This window comes from Rhinoderma darwinii, chromosome 12 (genome assembly GCF_050947455.1).
Source record: "Rhinoderma darwinii isolate aRhiDar2 chromosome 12, aRhiDar2.hap1, whole genome shotgun sequence".
Lineage (NCBI taxonomy): Eukaryota > Metazoa > Chordata > Amphibia > Anura > Rhinodermatidae > Rhinoderma > Rhinoderma darwinii.
In genome coordinates this window covers 45,020,750-45,044,427 of record NC_134698.1, presented here as the reverse complement: position 1 = coordinate 45,044,427, position 23,678 = coordinate 45,020,750, and the positions used below count along the sequence as shown (strand labels likewise).

Here is a 23,678-nt window from a genome sequence, read left to right as displayed (position 1 = left end):
CCCCTGTATACAGCACCATACAGCCCCCCTGTATATAGCACCATACTGCCCCCCTGTAGAGAACGCCATACAGCCCCCCTGTATATAGCACCATACTGCCCCCCTGTAGAGAACGCCATACAGCCCCAACCCCCCCCCCCCCCAAAAAAAAAATGGCCTGTAGCCTATGGTTTGTCCCACAAAAGACATGTATCCCTTATCCTCAGGATAGGGGATACATGCGTGATCGCTGGGACACCCATCGATAAGGAGAACGGGGGACCGAAAGTCCTCCATAAGAAACCACGGACTACCGGGGTCTGCGTCTGGCAGCTCAATAAAAATAATAGGAGCGCTGGTCACGCATACGCAAAAGCGTTACCGATGCTCCATTCATTTCTACTGAGCTGCCAACACAGACCCGGGAAGTCTGAGGTTTCTCATGGAGAACTCCAGGGGACTTTGTGGTCCCCTGTTCTCCTTTTCGCTGGGGGTCCTGTGGATAAGGGATACATGTGTTTTTTTAGGAACAACCCTTTTAATGGCAGATCGGGGAGATACCTCCCTGCTCTGCCATAGTGTTCAGTGGCGCCGCGCTGTAGCAGCCATAGCAGCGGCTAGAAGTGCCTCCGGCCATGGGGGGGCGGGCTTGCCGGCGTGCGGCACAGGCCCCCTCATGCTGCGGGCCCCGTTGCAGCCACTATGGCTGCTACAGCAGTAGTTACGCCACTGCCCTTATGGCATATCAGTTCGATATACAATAAAAAAGAGATTGATTGAGGTTGGTAGCACCTTGGGTCCTGGCACGGTGTGTGCAGCCACGTTCCATAGAAATAAATTGTTGATAAAGAAAAAAACAAGCTTTTCACTCTCCCACATACATGGATGGGAAACTCTCTGACGAGAACAAAGAGCCAGGGAAACCTATCTCATGGGATTTGTTGGGTCTCATGGTACCCTTTGCAATCAAAATTGTATGACATGTCTAGTTGACATGCTATAAGGGTTAATAGAAAAAATACTATTAAAATTACACACTGTATGTCCTTCTGACCAGGCTGCATCTCTCTGTGACGCTGGGCAAGCAGGGCATATTTCTGTTGGGGGAATGTGAAGATTAATCCTGCAAGGAGGGCAGGGAACATGCAAACAAACTAAAGGTTATGTGACGCTTGCCATATGCAGCAGTTTTACCAGCTCTGCTTCATTGCTTTGTTGAGGTGCATTTCTCTCCTTCGCCGCTCAGTTGACACACTGGCTCATGAAAAACATACGTTTATTAGCCCTGACCACAGTTTGTGATGCAGGTCATAGTGGAATATACATGGGCAGAGACTGAAGAATCTAGGGAGCAAGCTGTGTTGTTCCCTGCAACATGACTTTTGGGTTCGTCCACCTCAGCTGCGATTATTCCATCAATTTGCTGAAACCTTCAAATCAACTAGCTGGAAAAGAAAATTCAGTGTCACTAACAACAGTTAGTTGAGCAAGAACTTGAGCCACCAGCAGATGGCTGGATGTGTACTGTCTTTTACTTGCCAAAAACTGCAGAGATGGCTGGTGGCAGAGGAGGGAGGAGGAAAAGAAAACGATTATTATTCATGTAGTTTAGACCTTTTTTCCCTCCAAAAGCTGTGTCACCATCAGAATGGTGTGATGACTGCACATGCGTGAAAGTAAGGTTGTATTTCCCGAAGGGTTGCCTGCATGGCAATGACTCTGCTGCCGTTTGCACACTAAAGAGTCTATGCACAGTGTACCAGTCCTACCCATGCTCTTGATTTTATACTATGTGCCCCTTCTTGAAGTGAGCATCATCAGTATTCATGTTTGCCAGGAATTGAAGCCAAGTAGAGGTGAAATGTAAAAATTTTTTTTTTTTTGCCAAAATTCATTTGTAATAAAAAAAATTCTGTAACACAAAAGGTTTTACCCGAGAAATGCAACTCAATATTTATTGCCCAGATTCTGCAGTTTTTAGAAATATCCCACATGTGGCCCTAGTGTGCTAATGGACTGAAACACAGGCCTCAGAAGCAAAGGAGCAACTAGTGGATTTTCAGGCCCTTTTTCTATTAGGAAATAGGAAATATTTTAGGCATCATGTCAGGTTTGAAATAGTCGTGCAGTGCCAAAACATAGGAAACACCCCAAAAACACACCATTATGGAAACTACACCCCAAGGAATTAATCTAGTGGTATAGTGAGCATTTTGACCCCACAGGTTTTTTGCTAAATTTCTTTGAAATAAACCGTAAACATGAAAATCTATATTATTCCAATAAAACATATAATGTTTTCATTTTTACAAGTCATAAAGGAGAAAAAGCACACCACCGTTTGTAAAGCAATTTCTCTCGATTATGGCAATACCCCATATGTGGTCATAAACTGATGTTTGAACACATTGCAGCCTTCAGAAAGGAAGGAGCGCCAATTGGCTATTGGAGCTCAAAATTTGCTGGAATGGTTTTCAGGTGCCATGTCGCATTTGTAAAGCCCCTGAGGGATCAAAACAGTGGAAACCCCCCAAAAGTGATCCATTTTGTAAACTACACCCCTTATGGCATTTATCTAGGAGTATAGTGAGCATTTTGACACCACAGGTTTTTTTGCAGAATTAATTGGAAGTAGGCCGTGAAAATGAAAATCTACGTTTTTTCCCATAAGATGTAGTTTTAGCTTAGTTTTTTTCATTTTCACAACGTCTAAAGGAGAAAAAGCACCCCAAAATTGGTAAAGCAATTTCTCCTGAGCATGGAAATATCCCATATGTGGACATAAATAGCTGTTCGGACACACGGCAGGGCATAGAAGGGAAGGATCATTATTTGGATTTTGCTGAAATGGTTTGCGGCGCCATGATGCATTTGCGAAGCCCCTGAAAGATCAAAACAGTGAAAGCCCCCTAAAAGTTACCCCATTTTATCTAGGGGTATAGTGAGCATTTAGACCTGAAGCAATTTCTTCTGAGCATGGAAATACCCCATATGTGGTCCTAAACTGATGTTTGGGCACACGGTATGGCTGAGAATGGAAGGAGTGTTTTTTGGCGTGCAGATTTTGCTGTATTGGTTTCAGGTGCCATGTCGAATTGGCAAAGCTCCTGTGGGACCAAAACAGTAGAAACCCTCTAAAAGTGACCCCATTTTAGAAACTACATTCCTCAGGGTATCTCCAGCTACGGGTAAAAATAAGAAGTAGTATTTTTTGGGGGTATTGCTGGTATTTTAATTTTTAATTGTGGGGGCATATGTAAGCTGTGCGGAGTACATCAAGGTATAATAAGGTGGTATAAAAAAGGGTACAAGAATAATAAAATTAATAATTCATAGATGTGTGGTATACTTTGAAACACTCTATTATGCACAGGCCAGGTTTTTCTGAGCAGGTATCGCACTGACAAGTGGTGTCCTTTCTGATGCCCCTTTTGTTACACACTCTGCACCTTTTTTGGGACCTGCCATTCTTTGCAGTTTGGGGAACATCGCTGGGAAAGTGCTGCCCTGTGGCCTCGCTTCCAACAGATGTGCTTGGGCCCTCTCCTTCCTGGTCTCCAAAAAGATGTGCCTTGATAACCAGCTCTCAAAACTGAAGATATGTCCCTGCCCGGCCTGCACATAGCACGTAAGATTATACAATGCCATCTGTACAATGTACACGGCCACTTTTTTGTACCAAACCCTTTTCTTCCGCATTACGCTATACGGCTTCAGCACTTCATCTGAAAGATCAACCCCTCAAATGTATTACCCAGGATGCAATCTGGCTTGGGGGTCACTACACTGGTGCCTCGTACAGGGACAGGGGTGACCCCTGCTGCCATTTCCATGTTTTGTGGTCAAGATAAGGACGTCCCTCTTGACCTTGTACTTGATGAACAACACGTTCTCGCTGCATAATGCCCTGCTCTCACCCCTTCTGACACATTGGCCAGTGTTTTAGTGAGGCCTCTCTGGTTTTTGCGCACGGTGTCGCGTGCTGCAGTATTTCTGGTGGAGAGGCACTTTAATAATGGGATGCTGATGTAGAAGTTATCCACGTAAAAATGGTAACCCTGGTCCAGCAGTGGGTGCACCAAATCCCACACAATTTTCCCACTAACTCCCGGGACAGGGGACATTCTGGAGGTTCAATCCTGGAGTGCTTTCCTTCATAAATCTGAAACCTGTACCCTGAGCTACTCTAGAAAAGCTTGTACATTTTTATCCCATACCTTGCCCTCTTACTTGGCAGGTATTGGAGAAATTTTAGCCTCCCCTTAAAATGTACAAGGGACTCGTCTATTGAAATGATCTTTTCATGGGTGTACACTTGGCTAAATTTGGTGCTAAAATGATCAATGACTGGCCTGATTTTAAATAGGCGGTGATATGGGGGGTCATCACGGGGCAGGCACTGTGCATTATCATGCAAAAACTTTGAAATTGCTTCAAAGCGAGTCTGGTTTATGGCCATGCGGTAAGTTGGGGTGTTGTACAAAACATCTGTACTCCAGTATTGCCTAATCTTTGGCTTCTTCACTAGACCCATATGCAGCAACAGGCCCCAAAATTTCCTCATATCCGCTGCATCTACGGGGGTCCACCTTAGGGGTCTAGTATATGATGACGTGGGGTTCCGGGCAATAAAGTCCTGGGCGTACAAATTGGTCTGGGCCACCAATAAATTCACAAATTCCTCACTGAAAAAAACCTTTATAAAAACTTATTTCTGTGAGGCTTCAGTCTCAAAATTAATTCCGGTGTTGCCCATGAAATCAGGGATCTGAGGCTGAAAATTTTCGGGGATTGGTTCCACATGAGCTCACTAATTTGGGGGGTTTCTTCAGCTGATGTTCTGGGACGACTTTGCGGTGGTTCCTCATCACCGGATGATGAGAAAGAGGACAAGGTGTATGAGCAAATTCCTCTTCTACCTCGCTGGCAGAATCAGTGTCAGAGGCCAGGAGGGCGTATGCCTCCTCTGCTGAATAGGCCCTTTGGGATGATTGGGACATTTAGTATAATACTCAATTTATTTTTTACACAGGGGGTTGTTTGTGTTGTGCTTCTACACGAGTATAAATGTACAAAATAAAAAATAAAAATTGGAGAATAAAATGTACTGAATAAACTTCAGTAAAAAAAAATGATGGCAATATAAAACTGCAAAAAAAAGTTCTGACTTCCTGGCACTAACAAATTATCCCTAACTGTAGTATAAAAAACATACTACAGTAAATTTAAACTAAAACTATGGAATTGTAAAATTTAGTGAACGAACATCAGCAAAAACCAAACTGAACATCCGTTATTAACTGACACTAATCCTGTAACGCTACGGTATCACTAACTGACACTAATCCTGTAACGCTACAGTATCACTAACTGATGCTAACGAACAAAACGGTAGCATAAAAAATATACTACAGTAAATTTACACTAACCTCCTACCTAAGCAGGTTTTACTTTTCACTTTTTTTTTTACAGTTTTATAAAAGGCCAAAAAAACCTGCGTCAGCAAGAAAATGGTCCTGTAAAAATAGGCCCAAAATCGAGAAAACTGCACAAAAAATGAGCACAAATACTGTTCAGTGATGGCGGTTACTGATCAGGACTCACACAGGAAATTGGTACAGGTAGAAAAAAAAAAGGGTCTGGGACAGGAAATTTAGGGACAGATCACAGTGCTGCTGCTAAAAAAAACAAAAAACCAGCAGCACAGTTGATTATGACAGCAGGATGCAGATGATGACAGCAGGATGCAGTAGACGACGATAGTCAGCAACACAGGCCTCAAAAACGGTTAGTATGGCTGATAGTAGGTATGCACCAGCTCTGCTCACCGTTCCTAACTGGAATGAGGTGGGTAGAGTTGGTGCAGGGTGTTTGAAAGACCCACTATGGCTGCGACTGGTGGGTCTATGCAGACCCACCAATCGTAGTGACCGGGGAGGGGGCGCCGGGTTCCACCGGCCTGCGGATACAAGGCAGGTATCGGTGCTAGACGGCAACAATCACCACGTATCATTGTGCCCTGTGGCACAGTGATAGGGTTATGCCGAAAAAAGCTGAGATTGGCCGGACAGAATTAACCGGCCAATTGCAGCGATCGCCGATCCGGGGGGGGGGAGGGGGGCTGTGCGTGTTCACCTTGGGCGATGAGTAAAGATGGCCTGCTGTCAGAGACAGCAGCCATCTTTACTCAATCACCATGTCCTTACACACGGTGACCGCTCAACGATCCAATATAACTGTACGTTGGATTGCATTAAGACCTTGGCAAAAAACAATGTAATAGTATGTTGTACATACCTCCCAACTTTTCAGTTTCGTAAAGAGGGACAATGGAAGCGGTGCGCATAGCATATTTTTCCCCTGTTAGGCAACGCCTCTAACCCCACCCATTCAGTACAATGTTCCCACACAGTATAATGCCTCTATAGCTGACACCCCACACTGTATAATACCCCATAGTGCCTTCCACACAGTATAATGCCCCCACTGCTGCCCCGACACAGTATAATATCCCGATATACTGTGTGGGACGCACTAATGCCCCCATAGTACCTCCCATACAGTATAATGCCCTATAGCTGCCCCCACACAATATAATGCCCCCATAGTTGCACGCGTTCAGTATATTGCCCACACAGATGCCCCCATACAGTATAGTGCTCCATAGCTGACCCCATACAGTATAATACCACCATAGCTACAGTGAATCACTGGCCTCAGCGGTCACGTGCTGTTAATGGCAGCATCACCGCTGAGGCAAGCGATTGGCTGCAGGGGCACGTGACCAATTAATGATCTGAAACACCAGATATTACAAATTAAATGGGTTTTCCCACAAACACATGTATCCCTAATCCACAGGATAAGGGGTTAAATGTGATTGCTGGGGGTCCAGCCACTGGGGCCCCTAGCGATGAGAACGGGGGACCAAAAGTCTCCCGACGTGCTACATAAGAATGGAGCGCTGGTGCTCATGCTCAGCCAGAGCTCCATTAATGATCGAGCATGCGCACTAGCGCTCCATTCTTATGGAGCACTTCGAGGGACTTTCGGTTCTCCTAATCGCTGGGGGTCCCAGTGGTCAGACCCCCAGCAATCACACATGTATCCCCTGTCCTGTGGATTTGGGATACATGTTTGTGATAAACCCCCTTTAACTCCATATGGGACACGATCCACTCGGGCCTTTTTATATTTAAGAAGCCAGTGCCGGAAAAATTAGCGTTTCTAAAATCATAAAATAAATGCCATTAATTTTATGATTTTAGAAACGCTAGTGTCTCCAGGCACTCTGTGCTTTTTTTTTACACCAATTCGTCATCATAGGCTCACAGGCAATTTAGCCGCTGAGCCTGGGACTGTTGCCAAGTAGGGGTTAACTTAGTTTCTGTAGGTAGGAGAAGTGCAGGGCTGATCCCCGTCTTACCTCTCCTTTCTCTCTCTGTTCCCGGGCTTGTGTGTAAGCATACGAGTGGGAAGGGGGGGGGGGTGGTTATGCTAATAGGGGGGAGCTTGTAACCTCATCACTCTCCCTGTACTTCCTCTTTTGGCTGTGAAAATTTCCAGCCCTCCCTCCCAGGTTTACCGTGGTTGATGGCGGTGGTGTGTTTCGGTGTTTTTTCTTTTACACTTTGGCGATTGTTACATTTTGTGTCTCTTATTTTAGGACAATAAATAAATAAAGACATAACAAATACAAAAATAATAAGCGCATTATACAAAAAAAAGGACAATTACATAAATAACTGCATAACAACTAAAAAATAATAAGCACATTATAAAAAAAAACGAACAGAAAATACTGCTTTTATTTTACATTTTGGTTTTATTCCATGTTCAATGCTTGATTTGTCATGTCTGTTTATGTGGCAGCTTGAGGGGGTTTTAGTTTATTACCTACATGCCCTTAGGCTTTATTCAGACGAACGGGAAAAACGTCCGTGCAACACGCGTGATTTGCACGCGCGTTGCACGGACCTATATTTGTCTATGGGGCCGTGCTGACATGTCCGTGATTTTTCCTCAGCGTGAGTCCGCTGAAAAAAGTCACGACATGTCCGTTCTTTCGGCGTTTTTTGCGCATCACGCACCCATTGAAGTCACGAACTGCGTGATTCGCACAAGAGCTGTCAAACTCTGAATGTAAACAGAAAAGCACCACGTGCTTTTCTGTTTACAAACATCCAAACGGAGTGTCTTTGAGATGAGCGAACCCGGACAACCGAACCGAACTTCACCGGGTTCGGCCGAACTTTTTTTGACCGAACCTGGCAAAAAAAATTCCGGTACGCGACGTCAGGAGATAGTCACTGTCCAGGGTGCTGAAAGAGTTAAACTGTTTCAGCACCCTGGACAGTGACTTCTGATCACAATATACATGAACGTGTAAAAAAAAAAGAAGTTCTGACTTACCGAGAACTCCCTGCTTCTTCCTCCAGTCTGACCTCCCGGGATGACAATTCAGTCCAAGTGACAGCTCCAGCCAATCACAGGCCAAGCACAGGCTGCAGCGGTCACATGGACTGCCGCATCATCCAGGGAGGTGGGGCCGGATGTCAAGAGAGGGACGCGTCACCAAGGCAACGGCCGGGAGGGAAGTTCTCGGTAAGTACGAACGTCTTTTTTTTTTTTAACAGGTTGCTCGATATTGTGATCGGAATTCACTGTCGAGGGTGCTGAAAGAGTTACTGCCGATCAGTTAACTCTTTCAGAACCCTGGACAGTGACTATTTACTGACGTCGACTAGCCTCATCTCTATGATGGCGGCTGCGCGAAAATCACGCAGCCGCGCATCATACACGGATGACACACGGAGCTGTCCGCAAAAACGCCACGCTCGTGTGAATCCAGCCTTAGGGATAGGCTGGCATTCAGCTTTTGTTGACCTCTGGTTTAGGTCATTGGGTTTTTGGATAATGTTATTTATAGATAGTTATTTAATATTTAATATTATATCAATCTAATTATTTTCAAAATAAAGCTGTGGCCGACCCCCCGGGTCAATCCCACATTCTAAAGAAATTTGGTGTTATTTGTACTTCTACTCTACACTTAGTTTAGGTGGTTATATATGCACACAGTCCCCATTTTCTCTACTCACAGTAGTCTGTCTGTTTTTTAGTGACTGGTGGCTCGGTGCTGTGTTTCCTGTTGAGCGCACGTCCCGCTCCCTCACTCCGGGCACACAATGCTGTTGCGCCGAGCGACATACTCATGCTGGGCGCAGGCAGCTGACGAGTCACGGTCTAACCACAGTCAGACCGTGACTCGTTAGCTGCCTGCAGTGAGTTAGGTCAATGTAAGCTAATTCAATTTGCTTTACGTTGACCTTACGGAGGGGAGGAGAGGGGGTGTGGCTGACCACAGGGAGACGGTGTCTGTGACTCAACAGGGCATATCGGGACATTTTTCAGACAGTGGTTAAAACCCGGGACTGTCCCGCTTGATTCGGGACGGTTGGAAGTGATGACGTTGTGTGTCGCCAAGGGGCTAAAGTGAAACTACTGGGAATTGTTCATAATCATTAAAATGGATATACTAGGTTGATTTAACATAATATGGCTGCTAATTCTTCCAGCCTAGTTCCCCAAATACAATTTTCCAAGGTTCTATGTACATTAGAGATCCTTAACAACCCAGGAAGTAACAAAATGGCTGCATATTACTGGGATGTACAGGTGAGGTTGCCTTCTCTGACATCACTCAGTGCTCTGCAGGTATTGGCTGAAGCTTCCCCTCAAAGTCTTCCTGTTCTGCCCGCTCTCTGTTATACTGGTAACTAGTATAGAAAACCCGATACACGGGTTTGCTAGCAAAATGAATGCTGTGGTCTGTTAATATATATAAATGCTCCCCATAGCTGCCCCCACACCGTATAATGCCCCCCAGAGCTGCCCCCACACAGTATAATGCTCCCCATAGCTGCCCCCACACAGCATAATGCCCCCCATAGATGCCCCCACAGTATAATGCCCCCATACAGTATAATGCCACCCCATATCAACTCCTCCCACAGTATAGTGCCCCTCATAGCTGCCCCCACAGTATAATGCTCCTCATAGCTGCCCCCACAGTATAATGCCCCTCATAGCTGCCCCACAGTATAATGCCCCTCATAGCTGCCCCTACAGTACAATGCCCCCCATAACTGCCCCCACACAGTATAATGCCCCACATAGCTTCCCCACACAGTACAATGCCCCCAATAGCTGCCCCCACACAGCATAATGCTCCCAATAGCTGCCCCCCCCCACAGTATAATGCCCCCTCCCTCCCATACACAGTATAATGCCCCCTCTCTCCCATACACAGTATAATGCCCCATATGTATGGACCAAATAGAAAAATAATAACATACATACTTACCTATCCCCGTTCCCACAACGGGTGGAGGATCCTTTGCCTCGTCTGCACTGTGCTCAGTCTGCTGTGAGCGGCTAGACGAAGGCAGACGCGAAGTAGTGACGTCATCGCACCTGTCTGCACCGAATCACTCACATCGCACAGACCGGAGGAGGAGAAGGATCCTTCAATCGGCGGGGGAACGGGGATAGGTAAGTATGTATGTTATTCTTTTTCTATTAGGTCCGTACATATCGGGGCATTATACTGTGTATGGGAGGGAGATGGGGGCATTATACTGTGTATGGGAGGGAGGGCGGCATTATACTGTGTATGGGAGGGAGGGGGCATTATACTGTGTATGGGAGGGGCGGCATTATAGCTACGCCACTAATCACTCACATCTCCTTCCTCAGTCTTTTGGCTGTGGGTGGAGCTAACTGGTGCTTGAGCTGTGGGCGGAGCTCTATGTCGGCGGAGCTCTATGTGAGCTTTAGACACCACGTCCTTCTCGGTTAATATAAGATACTTAGAGCTCTCTGCTCACTTTCAAGTAACGTTCTCTGTTTGCAAGAGGAAACAGCTAAAATGAAGCTGTTTTCTGAAATTTCCCTACACTTATTTTGTCAGTCACTGTCAATATTCAATCTGCATAATCTTCTTGCTGGGTGCTAATGGGGAGTGGTGGCTTCTTATGACGCATACAAATTATATCTAAACCACACACTATATTTAATATTTTTAAGCACATCATTGCACTCCAGCAAATGGTAACAAATCCATTATTTAAAATAAAACCCATAAATAAAAATAGACACTTTTGAGTTTGGTTTAATAATTATTTGTGCATCAGTTCGTCTTTATTATAGATATAATATGTTATATAATGTTGAAGAGGAGAAACACATTCCAATTACAAGCAACACATTTAGGTTATGTTCACATGTGGTAGATTTGATGCAGAAATTTCCGCAACTGTTCCATATATCTGAATAGGGTTTTCAAAAATCTATGCACATGCGGCATAAACAACCCCATTCACATTTATGGAACAGATATTCAAGTGCAGAAAATTCAGCAACATATTAGCTACGTGTGCAGAAAACCCCATAAAATAAGACTCCAGGTTAAAGCCACTCCTTAATATAATGTCAAAAAGGGAAGAAGAAAGGCTGGACTTTTTACTCACGTTTTTTAAGCCGTTTTTCACAGCAATTTTTTTTTTTCTGCCCATGAAAGCTGAGGCCAGATGTTACTTTAAAGTATATATTTCCAAATATGAGAAAGCCTACATACACAGCGTTTTGTTTTTTTGGTGTTTTTATAGTGTATTTAGACCGGAAAAACGCATGTACAAAGTGTCACAAGTAAAAAGCGCAGCCAAAACGCATGTAAAAATCACTATTTTTTTACATGCGTTTTAAAACGTTTAACAAAAAAAGTGTCTGAGAAAGAGAACTTACAAGCTGGATCATTCCCAAAATAACCTTCAAGGAAAACTTGGGTGAATTTACACGCGGCATTGTTTTTCATCAGTTACATTTATGTGGCAGCAAGCACATGGATTTTTGCGTCCCGCTCATCTTCTGTCTCCAAGCCGACGTTCTTCCTTCCTACCAGGCTGCTCTGCTAGTGGCCTTCCATGCCGCCAGCGCTCTGCTCCTGGATCTCATGCAGCTGCCTCTAGTGCACATGTGCTAAATTCCACCCAGAGTTGTTGGGTATAAAAGGGTAACTTCCACATCGCTCAGGGCCTAAGCAATTGGGCTCTTACTCTAGCTTGCTAGTTTAATTTTCCTGAGACTTGTATTTGGATTATCTGGTACTGACCCTGCCTGAACTTGACCTTGGCTGCCTGCCCTGACCATTTGCCTGTTTACGGTGACGATCATCTGCCGCCTGACGCAACCTCTGGCTTTGCTAACCGTTAGTGAACATCTGCCGCCTGCCCTAACCTACACTAATACCAGACCTTGCATCTTGCCTCCTGTTATAGTAGTTAGCCTGTCCTCGTCAGCTGTTGCCAACGTAGACTACTCTGGGGGTAGCAACTTGAGTATACTCACAGCCAAGTTCACATCTCTGTATGGAAGTTAAAGGGGGAACACCTAGCTATACATTAAATTCCGCTCCCAGGTTTAGCCCCACGCTAAATCCGTTGGCAACACTGTGGGTTCACACCATTCTCTGCAGGACCGATGACTGTCACTACTTCTACGGGCCCCATGACAGGGACAGTTGCAGAAATTTTGGCAACTAATCTGCCCTTGATGACTGAAATACAGCAATCAGCAAAAGCTGGCGCTTGCAGTGAAATGGCAGTATATAAGCTGTTGTAAATACTATACATGATATATTTCACCCCATTGTAAATTAAAGTCACCATGGAGTCACATGACCTTATAAAAGCCAGGGGCTGCAGGCTAAGTACATTTATACAGCTCATGGAACTTCAAGGTGACTTTTAATATTTTTTATATTTTAAACTGTAGTATTCCTTATACTATACAGCTCAGCTCCTGTAGAAACTCTTTTTGAAAAGAAAAGCTTCCTGACTACCATTTATTAACTGATTGATATTAAATACCTTCATTCGTTTGATGAAGAAGGTATGAAGAAGCAGTATTTTTTGTTAAGCAAAATCTGCTGTAGACCCTCTTCTTAAAGAAAGAGGGAACACTACATGTCAGTCAATCAGTGGTTGGTACAAGAGAAGGAACTTCCTACAAAAGAAATCTGTGTGCTCATCTCTGTATTGATCTGTATAATGATCTGTGGATGATTTTCTAAGTATTATATACAGAGATATACATTTTTGTGAGATTTACATGCCTTTATACTGCTGCCATTAATTACTATTAAGCCTGGTTCACATTGTGTTATTTTCGTTCCGTCAGAGTTGTTAGTCAGGAAGAGCCCATATATGGACAGTGATGTCAAGGGCTTTCAACTACGCTCTGCCCGGGAACTCCTGTCTTGGAAAAGCCCTTGACATCACTTTCCATATATAGACAGTGATGTTAGGTGCTTTAAAGTGTTGGAATTCCCAGCCAGGGCGTCGGCAACTCTCTGGCCAGGGATTCTGCACTTGGAGGAGCCCCTGACGTCACTGTCCATATATTGAGGCCTCATTCACACGAACGTGTTAAACGTCCATGGGACGGCCATTGAAACAGCGGACCTATGTAATTCAATGTGGCCGTTCACATAGCCGTTGTTTCAACGGACTGTGTGAAGGGTCCGTGGAAAATTAGGACATGTCCTATCTTTTCATGCATCCCTCCATAGACTCAACTATGGTGGATGCGTGACATCGCCTCCCACAGCGCTGAGCACGGATGCACCTCGGACGTGAAAAATAGCAATTTTTCACGTCTGAGATGTGCAGCGCTCGTGTGAATCAGGCCTAAAAGTGACGCATGGGGATCCTCCAATTCAGGATTCCCCGGCCAGAGTGCTTCCGAAGCTCTGGCAGGGGATTCCGTAGTTAAAAGCCCCTGACATCATTGTCTATATATACTTCTCCAGTGTCCGAGTCCCTGCTCAGAGCGTTTGCAATGCTCTGGCCGGGACTCTGTAGTTGAAAGCCCCTGACATCACTGTCCATACGTGGACAGCGATATCAGGGGCTTCCCTAGTCCTGGAGCTTTGAAAGCTCTTGCCAGGGACTCTGTAGTTGAAACCCCTGCCATCACTGTCCATGTATGAAAAGTAATGTCAGGAACTTCTCCAGTCCCGCTCTCCCCGCCCAGAGTGCTTCTAATGCTCTGGCAGGGTACTTCGTATTTGAAAGCTCCTGACATCACTGTCCATATATGGAAAGTGATGTCAGGGGCTTCCCCAGGGCTGGAATTCTCTGGCCGAGTGCTACCTTATGCTTTGCAGGCCAAGTGCTACCTTATGCTTTTCCCGGGGACTCCAGACCTGCCGAAGCTCACAGAGGTATATGTTTAACGTATGGGGTGGAATATCATAGTCTACTACATTATTCCATTATTTAAAAAAAAAGGTATACCAATATATACCAGGCCGACGGAGGCCAAAATAACACTCTTTTGGCCTATGTCGGGCTAATGGATCCCTATGGATGCGGTTATTGTTTACTTTAGGAGTTTTCTGATGTACCCGCTAAGCGTAGGGCTACAGGACTAGTTACTCATACCCGTGCTCAGTGGTGCACCAACAAGGGTGGTACAACAAGTCTGTATCCTGCCTCCCAGACACCCCGAGTAAAATACATTTTTGAGGGCCCCTGAGACTGGCTGACTGGGACTCTTCCCTATATTTGTAACTAGAATGCAGGGAGAGTCCAGGAGGAGGGCCGGTGTGTTTGGCAGCAGCAGGCATCCATATATATATATATATATATACTTAAATGCTACTATATTCCTGCTTTGTTTAAGTGAGTCAGAGCGTGATAGTAACACTAGTGAGGGTGAGTTCATTCCTGCTCTCATTTGTACTACTATCCCTCTAAAGCACTGTACTGTACCCAACCACCCTGAAAGCATGACCAGACACATTTAATTATGGTTTGGTGTGGAAATAAATGCAATGCAAATAATAGAATCGTGGCATTAATCGTATAACTATTGCTTTTATTTTCCCACCAAACAATCATGAAAGCATGCTATTTGTACTGGAAAAGAAGGCTTGAAAGACATTTTAATCTAAGGTGCAAGACTGTTTTCAATCCTTTTGTATGGTCATAATGTCTATACTGGGCTGTATTTGCCAGTAGGGATGTGGACAACACACATGGCACTATGGCAGTCTGCATCTCCAGTAAGATTAGAGAGCAGCGTGCATGTCGGCAGCTTCATGGGCAAAGTGGGTGGGAAACTATATAATGCTGGAGCAGCAGTCAGTAGAGTCTGATGTCTGCCGCTCCACTAATCAGAGAACTCAGAGCACAGTACCACCCAGGATGGAGCATGAAGGAAGTGCTGCCGCTGCCCGTCACCCACACCACACGTCTGTCTGAGTGGAAGTAGTACATCGTTTTTTCAGTGTACACAGTACAGTACATGATTACACGTTGCAAAACACAGTGGAGGATATATATCCAAACTGATTCCACCTCTTATTTTTCAGAGGCATTTAAAAAAATGTAAGCAGCAACCGGATTGGTTGCCATTGGCAACGACTCCTCTTTCCTTTGCACCAGTTTTGATATATAATCCCCACTGTCCTTGTGAAGAGACCAAGTCCATTTCTGTGGGGAGAGCACTGCATGTTTTACTAAAGAAAAAGTGTAGTGAAAACGAACTCATCCCTATTTCTTCCATAGTGTGTATTCCATATCACACAATGTAATAGTTGGTGCATGTTCCCGGAAGTTCTACTCTGGGGGGGGGGGGGGGGGGGCGGGCACACGACATCCAGGTGCACTCCTCAAGAGAGCTCCGAGACCCCATCTGGGGAAACCATTTGCTTTAGGCATGCTGCATAGGGGCATATTCAGACGTAGGAGCCATGTCACGGTTTACTGCGATCACTACCGCTAAATCACGGCAAAACCCCAGCATTTTGCCGCAATTTCACGATAGTTGTGATAAAGAAACAATGTGACATGAACTCTACATCTTAATATACCCTTACATGCTGCTTTCCTGCCTCAGGAATAACCGTATAAACATCGCTATAGGGGGATTGAGCAATAAAAGTGCCTAGGGAAGCATGAGCTCTAAATATGGCCATGTCTATACGACATTTTTATAAGTATATGCTGATGTTGTGCTTAGGTCCTTGTCACAAAGCTCAGGGACTCCCACCCAGGTTATATTTCAGGAGCACACCCTGGCTTATGGTTGCTAATCATTTTCTACCTGTATATTCATAGCAGTATGTCCTTCAATGTAGTTTTCCACATCTTGCAGTTTTCCCGTGAGAGCTATTTATTGAGAGGGATATTAGAGCTGGGGCTTCGGCAAGGGAGGGGGCTATCCAGCTTCATCTAATGGAATTATGATAAATTACAGCTCAGCCAGGTTTTTTATGATGTGAAATCAATTCCATTTCATTACCCAGTCGTAGCAGTGGCTGGAATGTTGTTGGTTGACTGAAGCGGAACATAGAGCCAACACACACACACAGCCAAAGGATGCTGCAGAGATTAGTCAAAGAGCCTGCGCGGATCTGCAACATACTGAATGACATCATCTGCGTCATGTGGTGGAAAGACAAAATGATCTATACATTAGTTGATCACACTTAAAGTTCATCAGGAGACAATATTAGTTATCTGCATATAGTGTACAATGCCCAGAGTATTAACAGAATGGTGATAAGTATGATTCATTGTAAACCTTTGGAATGTCTGGGTTTGATTTTAGTAGCACTGATTACATTGAGATCTTAAAGAGAACCTGTCATGTTGAAAATGCTGTCTAATCTGTGGGCAGAATGTTATAGAGCAGAAGGAGTTGAGCAGTTTGATATATAGTTTTGTGGTAAAAGATTCAGTAGAACTTGTCATTTATTCATTTAGACCTTTACTCATTCTCGACAGGAGTCCAGTGGGCGGTCTCAATCAACTATTGACAGACTTCTCTGTATGAGTGTGCATACAAAAATAGCTGCCAATCACCAATTAGGACCTCCCACTAGGCTCCTAAGTTCAGAATGAGCAAAAGGTCTAAATGAATAAATGACAAGTTCTACTGAATCTTTTACCACAAAACTATATATCAAACTGCTGAACTCCTCCAGCGCTAAAACATTCTGCCCACATATTGAACTGCACTTTCTGTGTGGCATGTTCCGGTGCATGAAATCTGTACAGCCAACAAAGTATGTTGGCTTCTAGAGTAATGTACACGCCACATACTGTGCCCATAGACTGCTATGGGCCCAAACTTTATCTCTGCGTGCCTCCTATTTTTTACAGATTTACATAAACTTATCTTCTATGATTCATGCAGAATCTATGAGAAATGTGGCATGTTCCATGACATGCTATATTACGGCGGTATCCAACCCTAAAAGCATTGATTCTAGGGGAGAGTACGGGACCTCATGGAGGCATCATAAGGCAGCACAGAGTCCCTATGGGTCCATAATACAGAATTGTTGGGACTCTATGTGTTGCCTTACAGGGTTTGAGCAGCATGGACCCTGTTATAATGGATCAAAACCGATATTGCGAAGTCTACCTCTGGCAAATCGGAGAACATTATCTATTAGGTTGTGGTCCTCTTCTGAATGGAATCTCACAATATTGAGCACTAATCTTACTCTAATGTTTCAATATCCATTGCATATGGATGTCTCTTCTGTATCTTTCTCACCTTACCTTTTTGTTCACTTGGAAAACCATCTCATTGTCCAGGGACGTAGGTATAGAGGAAGCAGAGGGTGCTGACAGGTCAAATGTCAGCTCAACCACGGAATAGAACAGCAAAATTATAAAGAGGCAATGCAGAAGTGTGATGGGGTTTCATGATAATTGCACAATAATGCAGTACATGTAGACATAGCAGTGTTGCTATACAAACAAGTCACTTTTATAAACGTAGATCCTACATGTTGTAAAGTATTTGCATACAAGGGCATTGGGAGTGGGCCAAGGAGTTTCAAGTTACACCTCACAGTCTGCCTATATAAAACATTGATGTTGGCTTTCATTATCAAAAGATTCTTTCAGAATGTCATAGACGGAAAATATACACATTTCTAAATGTCTCTGATGAGCATCTATTATGAATAACAATTATGGAGATTTAATGTGACTGACAATATTGGCGACATGTGACTTGTCTGAGTGCTTTTTTTTTTATTATAGTCTTCACCTGCTGATTGTCCTTCTGTATTCTGCATTGATACGAGGGAAACATCTGAATTTAATTAGATTATTGGGTTATTCATACATACAGTCTCGGTTAGAGGAGTGATTTGTTTATTTGCATGATTATGACCCAGCAAAACAGTGAAAAGAAAGACATTGCTCGGATACTATTCATGGTCTTGTCTGCTTCACTCTTTAGACTCGCATGTATTTACCAAATGATACGTATTTCAACATTGTATTGTAAGCGCCCATGTAATATTAAACAATTAAGGGGTTTTCCCATCAGAGACATTTATGACATATCCACCGGATACGTCATTAATGTCAGATAGATGCGGGTCCCACCTCTGGGTCCTGCACCTATCTCTAGAACTAGCTTTTTGTGCTCACGCTGCCTCCTTGTGCTACTTAGTGATTACATGGTCGGGAGTTCCGGAAAGAGTGTAACCCGCTGAGCTACACTGTTTCCGTAACTCTCATAGAACTGAATAGTAGTTAAGGAAACAGTGTAGCATGCGAGCTACGTTGCTACCGTATCTGCCATTCACTACTACGGGAGTTACGGAAACAGCGTAGCTCAGTGAGTTATGCAGTTTCCGTAACTCCCGACCATGTAATCAGGAAGTGGCCGGGAGTCAGCGTGAGCACAAAAAGCTAGAACGGGGCTTAGAGAAAGGTTCTAGAGAAAGGTGCAGGTCCCAGAGGTGGGACCCGCATCTATCTGACATTTATGACATATCCTGTGGATATGTCATAAATGTCTCTGATGGGAAAACCCCTTTAAAAATTACATACATGAGAATAATGTGCATATCAATGTCTTAGAAAAATCCATAAAAGCATATTGCAATGTATGTATTAAGAATGTGTGTATACAACTATAAAGGCTGGTGTGGTGGCTCTAAAGTGCCTATATAATGAACATTCCTTTATAAGATTTTGAATTACTTTTCTATTGAAGAAAGGTAAATCAGTGTAAACTATTTTTTCCATGTATAAAACTCATGATACAATCTCTAACTGATCCCAAAACAAATAAATACATGGGGATATGTTTTTATGGCTGGGTAGTGTGTAGAGGTGTATTATACAGGTTTAGAAAACCACATCTATCTCATTGTAATATCATGAGTTATCAAAAAGATAAGCTCAGCTTTGCAACATTTACTAACTCAGCCAAGCTGTATCTTTAGCTTTCTTAAAAAGGCTGGAAAGCTTGGTCATCAGTTCTTCAGTAAAGGACCGCTCTTGATAGGTTTAACTCCTTACTGTTAAAATAATAATGTTGTATAGTTTTCATCTTATGATGTGCATGGTCATAGCTCCATAGCAGTGCAAATATTCCAAAGTATAAAGCCAGACAGATCTGGTCAGATCTTACACTGCACTGAATTCTGAGACCACTTCTTTCAGAACATCATGGGCACTGTACAGGGTTTATAACTGCACAGTGGTGGTCTCATCCATCTGCTGTGCATGCAACTACAGCAAATCTCCATTTAAGTCAATGTGTTGCAGTTCCTTACACAGCAGGTGGGCAGTAACTCCGTTCTGCAGAGAAAATGCAAGAAGAGTTACATAGTTGATAAACTTTAAAAAAAGACACAGGTCCATGAAGTCCAACCTATAATCCCACAGTGTTAATCCAGAGGAAGGCAAAACCCCACGAGTTTAATGGCAATTGCCACATTAGGGGAAATATTCCTCCCGGATTCCAAAAATTGCAATCATAAAAAAATCCCTGGAATAACATCCCATCTCCAGAATCTAGTACTCATAACTTGTAATATTATATTTTTCAAGAAAGTCGTCAAGGCCCTTCTTGAACTTGTTCAAAGAATCAACCATCACAACATCCTGTGGCAGAGTCCCATAGTCTCACTGCACTTACAGTACAGAATCCCCGTTTGTGATGGTGGTGAAAACGGTTTTCCTCTAGATGTAGGGGATGCCCCTTGTCCTTGTTACAGGCCTAGGTGTAAAAAGATCATTAGTAAGATCTCTGTACTGTCCAGTTATACTGTATATTTGTACATTGTAATTAGATCGTGCCTAAGCTGTCTTTTTTCTAAGCTGAATAGCCCCAAGTTTGATAACCTTTCTTGGTACTGCAATCCATCCATTCCTTTAATAATCTTGGTCACCCTTCTTTGCGCCCGTTCTAGTTCAGACATGTCCTTCTTATACACCGGTGCCCAATATTGTACACAATATTCCATGTGTGGTCTGACTAGTGATTTGTAGAGGCAAAACTATTTTCTTGTCATGAGCATTTATGCCCCTTTTGATGCATCCCATGATTTTATTTGCCTTGGCAGCAGCTGCCTGGCACTGATTGCTAAAGCTAAATGTACCAATATCCCCAAATCTTTTTCAGTGGTAGTTTTACCCAATGTTTAACCATTTAATGTATAATTGTAAACAAAGTTTCCTCGGCCCTAGTGCATAACCTTACATTTATCTACATTAAACTTAATTTGCCATTTCTCTGCCCAAACCTCCAGCTTCCCCAAATCCCTCTGTAGTATTACATTATCCTCCTCTGTGTTATTACTTTACAGAGCTTAGTATCATCTGCAAATACTGAAATTATACTCTGTAACCCCTCTACAAGAACAGGATAGAAAAAGAGACACGGCGCCACATGGTGCAAAATCTGGGTAAAACAAGGGAGCACACTTGTGAGGAATATGCTCACCTTGATCAGTAGACACTGGTAAGTGTCAAAATCGCATTGAAGCTGCTGCCAGGTCCATAACACAGCAAACAGAGTTTGTTGTCCAACAAGAGACTTGATAAAATAAAAAAGTTGGGACCACCGGCGCTGCTAGGTGAAGGAGTAATGCAAGGACTTTTTAAACGGACATCACAGAAAAGGTTTTAATGACAAGGGCTACGCGTTTCAGCACCGGACTGGTGACTTTATTGGCCTGATGAAGGCACCAGTCCGGTGCTGAAACGCGTAGCCCTTGTCATTAAAACCTTTTCTGTGATGTCCGTTTAAAAAGTCCTTGCATTACTCCTTCACCTAGCAGCGCCGGTGGTCCCAACTTTTTTATTTTATCAAGACCCCTCTACAAGGTCATTAATAAACATATTAAAAAGAAGAGGGCCTGATACTGACTCTTGTGGAACCCCTCTGGTAACTGTGACCCACTCAGAGGATGTACCATTAATAACCACCCTCTGTTTTCTACCACTGAGCCAGTTGTTGACCCAATTACACATATTTTCCCCCAGTCCCAGCATTTTCATTTTACATACCAACCTTTTATGCGGCACAGTATCAAGCGCCTTGGATAAGTCTAGATACACCACATCCACAGCCTTACCCAGGTCCAGTCTAGAACTTACCTCCTCATAGAAGCTACTCAGATTGGTTTAACATGAGCGATCACTTATAAATCCATGCTGATGCTGCGTTAAGTTTATTCTTATTGAGATTCTAGAGAATAGCATCTCTTAGAAAACCCTCAAATATTTTACCCACAATGGAGGTTAAACTTACAGGTCTATAGTTTCCATGCTCACTTTTTGACCCCTTTTTGAACATTTGATATGTGCCAGTCCTGTGGAATAGACCTAGTCATGATAGAATCCTTAAATATCAGAAATATCAGGGTACTTAATCCATGCAGAACGCAGGGGTGTATACCATCTGAACACGGTAATTTGTCTATTTTAGTGTTTTTAAGTCGGCACTGCACTTCTTGCTTGGTTAAGCAGGTGATATTTAATGGAGAATTTACTTTATCCCTAATCATGTCGTCTGACATTGGATTTTCATGTCTAAATACAGTAGAGAAAAAGGCGTTTAATAGATTGTACTTTTCCTCATCTTCCTCCACCATTATACCCAGATTATTTTCAGTTTCTTATTTATGTATTTGAAAAATATTTTTGGGTTATTTCTACTTTCTTTGGCAACGAGTCTCTCTATTTCAATCTCTGCTACCGTCTTGCTTTAGTAGTTTGAATGCTTTATTTTCATCATTTATTGCCCCCCTCACTGTTTCATCGGTTTCATCCTGTTTCTAGCTTGTTTATTCCCATAAGGTATATATTGTTCACAGGACCTATAAAAGAGGCTTTTAAAAACGTCCCATTTAGTTTGTGTATTTTTATATTTAAGGACATTGTCCCAGTTTATGCCCTTAAGGTCATCCCTTATCCCATGAAAATTGGCCTTTCTAAAGTTTAGTGCTTTTGTAGGTACGCTAGAAACATCTTATTAAAGGACACGTGAAAACTTATTATGTTGGGGTCACTATTACCTAGGTGACCCCAACATGTACTTTTAATATCTTGTCCAGCCTATTGGTTAAAATTAGGTCTAGTAGTGCCCCGATTCCTGTTGCGTCCCGCACCAGTTGTGAAAGGTAATTGTCTTTTATTGTTTCCATTGTTGGACCTGCAGGTTTCTGATATCAAGATAGTTAAAGTCCCCCATAATAATGACTTCATTATGGTTTTCTGCATCTTTTTGCTTTATTAGTTAATTGTATGCTTCTTCCATTATACTTAGATACTTATAACAAACCCCTAACAGTATTTTATTATCCCCCCCCTACTTATTCCCCCCATAGGCACTCAACATGATAATTTCCCTCATAGACATCATCACGCAGGATGGGTTTTAGGCAAGCGTTAGTGCTGTGGCCCCTTCCTTCTGAGGATCATCCTACAGATCAGGAAAAGATGGCATATTATAACAAGCCATCACATACAATTAGCCTTTAATTGTTTTTTTCTGCTACTTTCCTTCTGAAAATAACTACACTTTGGCATGTTTGCTTGATGAACATATAGAAAGCAGTATGGAGAATACTATCTAATTTCATGTATCTGTCCATGGTGCTGAATATAAAGCAGTGGTTCTTTTTTATGCTACTTTTATAAAGTTCTAGCACTGTGCATACTGTATAACCATACCTGAATTATGAAGTAAACAGGTATTCTATTTGCCAAAACTTAGGACTGTAATAATGTTGACTGGCTGACAAATTCACTAAACCTGCAAATATGTATTTCATTATTCCACTGCTCATTTTCCTAATTGGTATATAATTGATATCTATCATATACCGTAGTTATGTTTTTATTTGATTCCCAAAACGGCTATTTAATCATGATGAACTTTTCTTTAATGTGGTCCTTTGCTAGTCACTTGTTAATCATTATTGTTTTCACCACTGAAATATGTTTGGTGCATGGACTTTTTATGGTGTTATAGACATTGATGAGAAAAATATGCAACAATACACATTACCCAACTGGAAGCTATCACTTCAACCCTGTTGTGGTTTTCCCAAGGAATTAATGTGACTACTCTTCTTATCATTTTGAAACTAAAACAACCTAAAGCTTCCCCCAAAAGTGATTTTGACCGACTAAGACCATCTGCTACTGACTGTAGATGCCGTTTCACGACACCAAGTGTGAAAGACCAAAGTAAGATATATGTGGAAAGGTTTAACGGACGTGTTGGATTTTTTTGATCGTTGTCAGGTGGCTAAATTGTAAAGTCTTTTATGACAAAAACTGGCTTGAGTGGGCATTAGCAAACTA

General features: G+C 43.0%; 1 long non-coding RNA gene across 1 annotated transcript in view; it reads left to right on the top strand.

Moving 5' to 3' along the window:
• LOC142664595 (uncharacterized) overlaps positions 1-23,678 on the top strand; it is a 50,366-nt gene that overhangs the window by 862 nt on the left and 25,826 nt on the right. The gene's annotated exons all lie outside the window — the stretch shown is intronic.